The sequence below is a fragment of the Lichenostomus cassidix genome, chromosome 1 (assembly GCF_008360975.1).
Source record: "Lichenostomus cassidix isolate B80296 chromosome 1, HeHo_3.0, whole genome shotgun sequence".
NCBI classification, from domain to species: Eukaryota; Metazoa; Chordata; class Aves; order Passeriformes; family Meliphagidae; genus Lichenostomus; species Lichenostomus cassidix.
Genome location: NC_139479.1, coordinates 106,341,229 through 106,351,270, shown reverse-complemented (window position 1 = coordinate 106,351,270; position 10,042 = coordinate 106,341,229). Strand labels below are relative to the sequence as shown.

General features: G+C 38.1%; 1 long non-coding RNA gene across 1 annotated transcript; it reads right to left on the bottom strand.

The window, feature by feature from the left end:
- Nucleotides 1–1,309: 1,309 nt before the first annotated feature.
- LOC146445492 (uncharacterized) lies at nt 1,310–9,487 on the bottom strand. The gene is made up of 3 exons (XR_014852242.1): nt 9,242–9,487; nt 5,888–6,020; nt 1,310–1,913 (listed from the first exon to the last, which is right to left on the bottom strand). It is a non-coding gene; the product is annotated as an uncharacterized LOC146445492 (long non-coding RNA).
- Between the last annotated feature and the right edge of the window lie 555 nt (nt 9,488–10,042).

The window sequence follows — 10,042 nt, the reverse complement described above, 5'->3', positions numbered from 1 at the left end:
CATTTCTTTGAATTCATCCTTGCTAGCTTCTCTAGATACCTTCATCATGCAGCATGGGAAATATAATTCTATGCAGAACCAAAGGGAAGCATATAAGATTACAAATAATTACAAAAGAACCATTTCCATGAGTTGCAATTTACATTGTCAGCTAATTCTACATATCTTGAAGTATCTGAAGTCTCTTGTAGGTGGATGACTGGGAATCAAACACATTGCTTTTTATACTGATTTTGGATCATGAAAAGTGCAAAATTCCTTTGTGCATGTACTTTTTTGCATGAGCTCAGAAACACACATTCAATTCCCTCAGATTCTGCAGAAGTGTTGTGTTGGGAAATAATACATTCACAGGATTAATAATGTCAAATATTAGTTCTGTGTAAAAAACACTGCAATAAATTATTAAATGAAATCTCTTTTCTCTGCATGTAGTTTGTGAGAACACTGACTTGCAAAAACCATTTGGCTATTCAGAGCACATCTGGCTTTTCAGAGTGCTTAAATATTCAGTATTCACCTGTATCTCCCAATTTTTCTGTATTCCCTGATTTAACAAATGTCATTTGTGAACCTGCTTTGTAATAATAATATTGTACACACTAAAACTGATATAATTACGCTGGTCAAAGTAGTGATACAATTCCATGAAAATTCCAAGTCTTTCTATTAAATCATGAAATTAATGTTAAAATGTAATGGATCTATGAGGTTTACTAAATCAGAACGGAAACAACTGGGAGTCTAACCCACACCAACTTAAACACAGAGTGTACTGCAGACAGACACAGCACTTGAGGCTGAAAGAAGCTTTCTAATGCTCTGCACAATTTTAGTCCCAGCAGAGAGTCTAAAAATAAAACTGTCGAAATATCTCAGTGCCTCCCACAAAGTGTTGCAGATATTTTAGTAGCAGGGCTCAGGGTAAAGGCATTCAGGCCTGATCTCCAACCCAGTGATGACAACGAGATTTCACATGTTGCTTTGATTACACTTTATGCTTGAAAGGATGTTGAAATACCAGTGCAGCTCATCAGGATTTCTACTGGAAAAGGACAAGGAAGACAGAGAAGGAAGGGAGATAGGAAGGGAGAACTACAATTTTTGTCTTCGAATGAAGACTCCTGAAACTGCCTGTAAAAAATCATTACTGGAAGACTGAGTTAAATTATTAATTTTAAAAGCAGAGAACAATGACTATATTTTATCTTCTCTTATTTCAGAAGGATAAAAAATAAAGCATAAAAGTCCACTTAAAGTCATGGGAGATTGAATCAACTATGACATTTCACATTTTTTATTATTAAAATTATATGGAAAGAGACACCACTCAGCAGTACCCCGAACTCCAAGAAATCTGGATAACAGGTTTTTAGGCACAGATCAGTGAGGACTGGGAATTCATTTCTCCTACAACAATGTATAAGGCAATTATTTGTCAAAAGAACTCAGGTTGTTTTGAACCTTGAGAGTAAAAAAAGGATTGAAGGAGAAAAAGCTGAATATGATATCCAGACTAATAATATAAATATTTAGTGCACAAATTCATGAGGTGTACTGAGGCTGAGGTCTGATCAGCTCATGGTTATTTGGTGAGAACTGGATCCAAGAAAGTGTGTATATACCTTAAAGTTCTTTCCCTCAGGAAGAAAGGCAGAATGCTTCCTCATTTTTATTTTAAATTTGTTCTTACACAAGTGAAAAATTCTTTGATTAAGAGAAAGAAAACAAATATAGGTTTACTAAAGCCAGCAAAAAATAAGAGGAACCTTTTCTGTTTAACTTAACAGCACTCATCAGGATGGAGGGGAGCACTTCTTCTCTTAGCCCAGCAGGATTGTCCACTGGGCAGTGTGTGACCACCTGGCCATAGGGATGTGTAAGAACACTTCAGGGAATCCATTCAGACAGGTCTGGAAAAGAAAAGAACTGACAGAATTACAGATGCTGATAGTTCTTGACATTTTGAGTGGTACACTTAAAAGCAAATTGTCTTATTATTATTTGATAATAATGGTAGACTATTAGGTGCTACTATGTCTGATAAAGAGCATCACAATATGTCTCCAGTCTTTATTAAGATATATTAGAAAAAGAGTCCTGGGAAGAAGTTCAGAAATTAGAACGTCTATCCCTACAAGTATATTTTCCTTAGAGTAGACTGGCAAAGCTCTCTGAATTCACTGATCTTACCAGTTAAAAAATTATAGTAATAGTCTAAATGTCTGTATCCCACTTTTTAAACTTATTATTAATGAAACCTTTCCAAGCATTTTTCTCATTTAAGCCAGTACTTTTTCCACTTTCGAACTTTAACTGAAAGAGAAAGCTCTCTGCATAAATTACCTCATCTGGAAGCTGTCTTCTAATATTCAGCCTTTGCTGCAGTATTTCCCTGAAAAGGGTTGTCACCTACACTGTAAATCCTTTTTAAGCCAAATCACTAAGTTCACTGAATGCACATAACTCCAATTAACTGCAGCCTGCTGGCTCAAAAGCAATTTGGTCTTTCATTAATTACTCAGGTAAACACAGGAAAAGCTCTTTTAGCTTGCCTGAATTCACAGAACAAACAACCTCCCCCACCCCATCTTTGATGATCCAAGACAATCTTGTCTTTTGATGCTTATCACTTGGTTGTTCAATAAAATGTAATTAAAAACAAAAGCAACATCCCCCTATCACCAGCCCTGAGTTGCAGTTAATTGTCAGGCTTTCCAACTTACTCTCACAGTGCAAAGCTTATTGCACTTTAGGTCACAAGACTATTTGTTTAATCTCTTTCCTTGTAGATTGACTTTCCTGAGTCTCACAATGGGATTTCTGCAGGTGAAATTCAATTGCAGCTGCTGGCAGGTTTTTTCCTCCCGTGCTGAACATATGTAAAACCAAAAGGATTATGCATGTTTTTATTCAGAGGCATAAACCAAACCTTCTAGAAATCCAGAACTACTCATGATGCTCACCAAGCCATTTGATCAATTCATTCTGCCTTTCAAGGTAAAAAAGAAAATTATTACTTTTTATTTTAATTCAAGGTTAATTCAAATTTCCCATAGAAGAAGAAGAAGAGAGGTAGACATTATCAAGCATAAATACATAAAAATCTAAGCAAATCCAATCTACTAACCAGCAGAAGATAACTCAAGTACCCAGTGTGATCATGCCAAGAAGCCAATCTGAAGCTACCAAGGGCTGCAGAAACTAAACTGAGCAATGATATGGGCATGCAAGGAGTAATTATAAAAATTAATGGACTGTTATTCATCTAGGGTTTTTTCAATGTTAATGAACAAATTAGTCTTGCATGTGAGTGTAGCACATCTGTTTGTGCCTACATACAGAGAAACACATCCACATGTCACGCAAGCTGGCTCGATTGCACTTTGCAGGACATATTTGTATACATTTTATCACCGTTTCTGTAAACAGCAGTTTCTTTCAGTATGTTCCATGCTCTCTGCCTAGGTCTTAATGGAAGTGTTAATTAGAAGCGCAGGAGGGAAACAATTTGTGCTTCTAAACATGCCTTGTGTGTGGAGTTTGAGTAATGAGAAAAAACAGGCCGGAACATTTGTATGAACAGATACTCATTACGGTTTCTGAGTGTAACATGCTCACTGCTACTGCCAAGAGCACAGCACAGGATTAGGAGAGAGACAGATGATAAGAGATTTTAAATAATCAAAAAAGGGGCCAAAGTCCCAAATTTTCATTGAAGTAATTTTACATGTTTAGCTGAAAGTAGAATGACGGTTTGCTTTCATAAAACCTCATTCTGCAATGTCTGTAATTTGCTTCATGCTCAGGATCTACTGAAGTCTTTACAGACTTACCCTGAGCAAACTCTTAGGTATCTGTGGCAGGATTTTATCTGATCACAACTATTGTGCCTCAAATGTAGTTTGCATGTAATCAAATGCATCCTTCTGCTGCCAAAAACTGGGTTCAGAAAGGCTCAGCAAAAATTCCTGCCCTGCCCTATATTCCTGGAATTAACAGAGAATCTATCAGGTCAACAGCATAGATTTTCATAGGATTTGCCAAGAACCCACATTGACATGTTTGTAGTGATGGATAAACTTTACAAACCAAAGTGAGCTTAAACATGAAAGTAAATTTGGCGAATAGCAATTTCAGAATCCCAGAAGGAGGAGAAAAAAAGGGACAATAAGGAAAATGTAAGGGGAAATATTGGTAATATAAATGGCAAAAAATAAAGGACAGTAGAAAGTAAAAGGCACTAATACTGCATGTGGCTTCTCATTGCTTTCAAAATGGCAGAATAAACACCAAGGCTAATGAAGACTATAGTTTCCTTATTTACCACCTGGTTTCATTTCTTCTTTTACTGAAGCTTATTGTACTTCATACATCACACACAGTTGGAGTGGAACTGTAAGTATATAATTTTCTGCTGCTTAAGTACACTCTTCACTATAAATTGAAAACTTTCAGCTTGCTTTAACTTTCCATACAGCCAGACAAAGTGATCAACTGTTCAGTCATGCAGGAGTACAGTGAATTCCTTCAGAATTATATTTTCTTTTTAGTTGTCTGGTGCTTGTAAACTGCTTTTATGGTGTGGGGTGGTACAAGTTTTGCTCTCTTTCCTCAGAGCTGTAATCAAATACATGATTATTTAGAACTAGAAATAATGCAGATTACCTTTAATTTTTGTTATGATTTTTTATTTTTGTAGGATATGGTCGGCATCATCAGAAACCTCTAGCTAAAAGTGAAATGAAATTTAAGAGACAGATGCAGTGTTTGCACATTTAAATGCCCACATACATATGCATATATAATGAAGATTTTTAGGATTGTTAATAACTCTACACTTTCCTCTTTTCTGCTTAGGTACAGGGGTTGTATTTTTCTAATTTGTTCACTGTCCTGTTAACATGGAAGTCAACAGTGAAACCATTGGCCAGATTTGGACCAACTAAAAATTCTTCTAAGGCCCCATTAAGGACTTTGTCATCTTGCTTGTGAGGAAGCTAGATGAATGTAAAACTTAAAATATTGCATATGGAACTCACAGGAGGTCCTTGAAGGGCAAGACACAAATAAAATTAGGTTAGGGTTCCTGGAATACTTGATTTCAATACTTCAAAGGGATGTCTGAGTTCAGAAAATAAATTAGAAAATGGATGGTAATGAAAGTAGCATTTCAGGGGTAAAGTCTGAAAATCAGCAATCCTTGCTTGGAGCCACATCTAATGTAATTTCCTACTGAGGATACAGTTTGCCAGTTTGGGAGAATTCCCATATCCTACTATGCAAAAGTGCTCATGGTCTTTAAAGTGTTCCTTTCCTTTCCCAATGGTGATGAAAGGCAGCCAGCAGATGACAGAAGCAGGTGGACACTGTCAACAGTAGATTCTAAAGCTGTGTGGTTTGAAGAAAGGGAGACAGAAGATGGATGGATATAAAAGGAAGATAAGGGGGTTGAATGAAAGAAGAGATAAAAAGCAAGGGCAAACACAGGAGAATAAGTAGATCATGAAATGCTGAATGCCAGAGCAAGCAAAAAGAATTTATGTCCTCTCCATTGGTCAGTCATTCCATCTTCTGGACCCAGGTTTTAGGGCTTTCACATCAAGGTCTTAATTTTTTTGTGAATTATTAAAAGTGAGGAATTCCTCTCACCCCGCTATTGACATTGATAAGGTAGAAGGCTACTCGAGCACCAGTCACCTGTTTCCCCTCCAGTCAGTGAAGAGAAATGGGCATTTTTAAGGCATGATTCATCTGACCTATTTTAGGCATTTGCATCAGCAGGAGACAAATTGTGGCACAGAAGTGCTTGCTTTTCTCCATGGCCTGGACCTTTCTCACATCACTGCTTCATGCACAAGCAGCTACAATAGATCAGATTACTCACCTCTTCATTACTTTTGCATTTAAACTGTTTGGTGGCTTGCAATAGTTGACTGTGAGTAGCAGAGAAATTTGGCTCACTGTCAGCATTTCTCAAAGTTGGTAGAGTCCCAAGGTATTTTTTATTCTTCCATTCTCTGGCAAAATGAAGTGCTTACAATTAAGGTATGTTTCAGGTGCATCAAAACATTTTACATATTCTAAAGAAAATCCATTGGTTTTAACTTCTATCAACTCTTAAAAACATTATTATGACACCTCTAAAATATATTAAAAAATAAAATCTTTTTAGAATTGAGGAGACGTTCTGTATTTTGAAATGTTTTCTCTGTTCTTTGAAACTGTTTGGCAAATTGACTAAATTTTGGCTGGGCTTAAAAAGTATCTTTGGCTAGTAAAAGATTTGGAGAGCGAAAAAAAAATGACCAGCAGTAATGGCCAAGATTAATCACGCCTTTTTTTTCCAGGCTTGATCCTTTTTTGCAAAGCTCTCAGTTGTATGTCTGTGAAATGATTGCTTGCCCTTGCTGTGAGTCATGGCCAAGTGCTGTGCACCAATTTGCCTGTGCAGTAGCTGGCAGCCAGGCTGGCTGCAGAATGGCTGTGTGGAGGAGCCCAGAGCCCTGCTAGGCAGGGTGCTAATTGCAGGCTGGCAGAGGGCAGGAGAACTGGGGTGTTCAGAGCTTGGAAAAGGCAGATTCAGTGAGCTGATTTGAAGTAGCAATGAGCCATGCCCATCCAACCATCTCCTGTGCTTGCAGGACGGTTTGGGTTGTTGCTGGGATGTGGGACACCTGGTGCTGATGCTTAGAAAGAAAGCCTGCAAACCCTTCCCTCAGAAGAGAGCAGACACTGTGTTGGGGAAATGGCAGTGGGTTGGGGACAGGAGGAAGCTGAGGGAGTGCGGTGGGAATCCCAGATTGTGGTCCAAGCACACAGCAAGGAGGAAACACTCTCGGTGTGAAACCAGGCAGAAAGATGCACCAGTGAAGAGCCATCTGACAGAGTTCAGACAGAGATGAATACATAGAAGTGGCTTGTCTCCACTAGCAGCTGCCTGCTCTGAAATACTAAGCATCTTTATTTCCCAACGTGCCAGCATGACAACGTGGGGTATTTCTTTCTATTTGTCCTAATCCTAATATTAATTGCTAAGTCGCCTTTATTTCTATTTGTATCTTTGCAAACAGGACTGAGATGCCATTTTTTTGCCCACATTTGCCTGTAACTGTATCTGCCAGGTAAATACCATAATGACTCATTCTTTGTGTTGAGTCTTGGGCTTCCCCAGTTTTGCTGGCACTCGAGTGTTATTAGCATAATGTATTTTTAGTGAACTCTGTCAGCAGAGCACTGTATGGCTAATCAAGCACTCATTGGGGATAAATGGTAGACTTAATATTCTTATCAGGCTACTGGGGCTTAGAAGTTACCGACCCTTGTTCCACTTATATCAAAGCCACTTACAATGCTACTAGCTTGTAGCAAATTCATTTTCTGTTCATGTCTGATTGCCTATGATGGTGCCTAGGAACAGAAAACAGAAAATGGGAAATGGAAAGGAATGAAGGCCCCTGTTGCCCAAGACCTTAATGTGATTGCAAGATATTGATCACATTGGATACTTCAGCCTAATCCTCACAGTTTCACAGGCTTTGCAAAAAATGTTTCTCATAAGCACATTCTCAATTACATTTCAACCTTACTGATTCAGAAACACTATTCTTTAAGAGGATCTATTTAACAACAGTAGTAGCTAACAATTCAACTAGGGATTTTATTAATTTTCCCTAGTATTTAATCTTGTCTACTCTTCTTGTGAAAGCTGGATAGTCTATGTCAAGGTAATGCCATGGATCAAACCCAGGAGCTGCTGCACCCTCGGGTGCTCTGCCTTTCCCCTAGGAAAGATCAGGATTGATTGCAAAGGCAGTGACATCTGCCCAAGCACTGAAATTCACCCTGCTGTGCCTGCTGTGTCCTGCTACATTTTTCCATTTCTGCAAGTGACCCCAGTCCTGCCACAGTTTCCCCATTTCTGCCATTTCTTCTGCAGCTCTGGCTGGGCTCTTGGGCTCCTGCAGCCCCTCCTGATCAGTGTCACTGGCCACACCACCTTTACTGATTCATGTGCTGGGCAGTAAGTTTGGCATGAGGATCAGTTTTTCCTCTGAGAAGGGAAACCACAGCCAGAGGCAAAGGGAGTAATTCTTTTTCATACAAAAATAAAGAATCATAAAGGAAGGAATTCTGCAGGCTGACACAAGCACACAGATCACTGAAAAAAAATCCCTTGGGATAGCCAGTAGAAATAGTATAAAAATGGGAAAAACAAGTGCCTCACTTATTCTATAATTTTGGTTTTATTTCTGGCTTTTGTTTTTCCTGTTTGTTGTTTTGCGTTGGTTTGTTGATTTTTTTTTCTTTTGTTGTGTTCTTTTTTTCTTTTTACTTGGACACAAATGGAACCATAGTTTTCTACTGTTCTCAGACTTTAGATCAACTAGATGTTGTTCAGAATTCTGGAGGCTAGAGGACACTGTACACATTTCTGCTGCAGACTTTGGATGTTTCTGCTTTGTCCTAAGCAAATCTAATATTGAAAAGGCTGGCAAATTTTCAAATATTGATTATGTTGCTGGTGAATGTAAGTTTGACTCTCCTAAAGAGAAGTCATTCCTTTGAAGGATGGGAGAATCACAGAGGTTATTGTCCAGTTAGCTTCTATCCAGCATTATTTGCTGCTGTTAGTTTTACAGTAATCAAATAAATGTCCTAGTGCTCTGAAGGTAAGGACACTTTAGGAGAAATCTTCAAGATTTCTGAGAATTAAAAAGACAAAGTTATATACTTATAAAGTGTTTTGTCTTCGAATTATTACTTCAATTGATCTTTGCTCAGTTTATGTAAATGAAACAATTTCTATATAGTTTTAAATCTGATCTTACATTGGAAGTGAACAAAATTAAATGAAATTTAGCTAAAATGAATATTTTAAGTTAGCACTGAATACTTCATGAGATTTTTCAAAGCCACAGTAAAGGTATTTCATTTCTTTAGATAAATCCTATTTGAGTGATCTCTACCAGACAAATTAGCAAAATTGTTCCAAACTACTCTGAGCAAGTCACCATAGCATAAGCAATTACAGATTCAGTGACTTTCAAATAACTGTGTGCATGCTACTATCCAAAGCAAACAGGCAACACATTTGCTGTAGGGCAAACCCTTGCAAACTGAAAACTTGAGAAATTTCAGTAGAGTAGCTGAGACACCATGAATGCCCAGTCTAGCTTACTGCACAGTAATTAGTATCTGCAACTAATCAGAAAATGTAATTTTTTGTTTTAATACTTACTGGTGTTACAAGTACTGCAGTCAGTATAAAATGTTATGTTTTAATACAAGGAATGAATTCTTCTCTCTTTTCTCTTCTTCTCTTCTCTTCTCTTCTTCTCTTCTCTTCTCTTCTCTTCTCTTCTCTTCTCTTCTCTTCTCTTCTCTTCTCTTCTCTTCTCTTCTCTTCTCTCTTCTCTTCTCTTCTCTTCTCTTCTCTTCTCTTCTCTTCTCTTCTCTTCTCTTCTCTTCTCTTCTCTCCTCTCCTCTCCTCTCCTCTCCTCTCCTCTCCTCTCCTCTCCTCTCCTCTCCTCTCCTCTCCTCTCCTCTCCCTCTCCTCTCCTCTCCTCTCCTCTCCTCTCCTCTCCTCTCCTCTCCTCTCCTCTCCTCTCCTCTCCTCTCCTCTCCTCTCCTCTCCTCTCCTCTCCTTTCCCATCCTTTTGAGTCTGTATGGCTGATATGCAGAATAAAATGTATTCATACTATAGGTTCAAGAATCATGATCTCAGGAAGATAGAAAATATTTAGAATAGCTAGGGTGTTGTGTAACTATTCACTTTCATCAGTGTGGATGTTTTAGAAGCAGTAATATTTCTCACAGAAACAGTCTTCCCTTATTGATTATGTGGCATTTGGGGAACAAAGATAATAATTTCTTACAATTGTATCATGCTTTCCATCCAAACAATTCCTAGTTTTTCACCAGATTTATACTGCATGGTGGTACAAACATCTACAGAAGCAGTTGCCTAAGGTAAAGGCCAGAAATAAACTCAGACATTTCTACCTCCTTTTCAAAAGGTTTGCATTTGCTGTTGAAGCA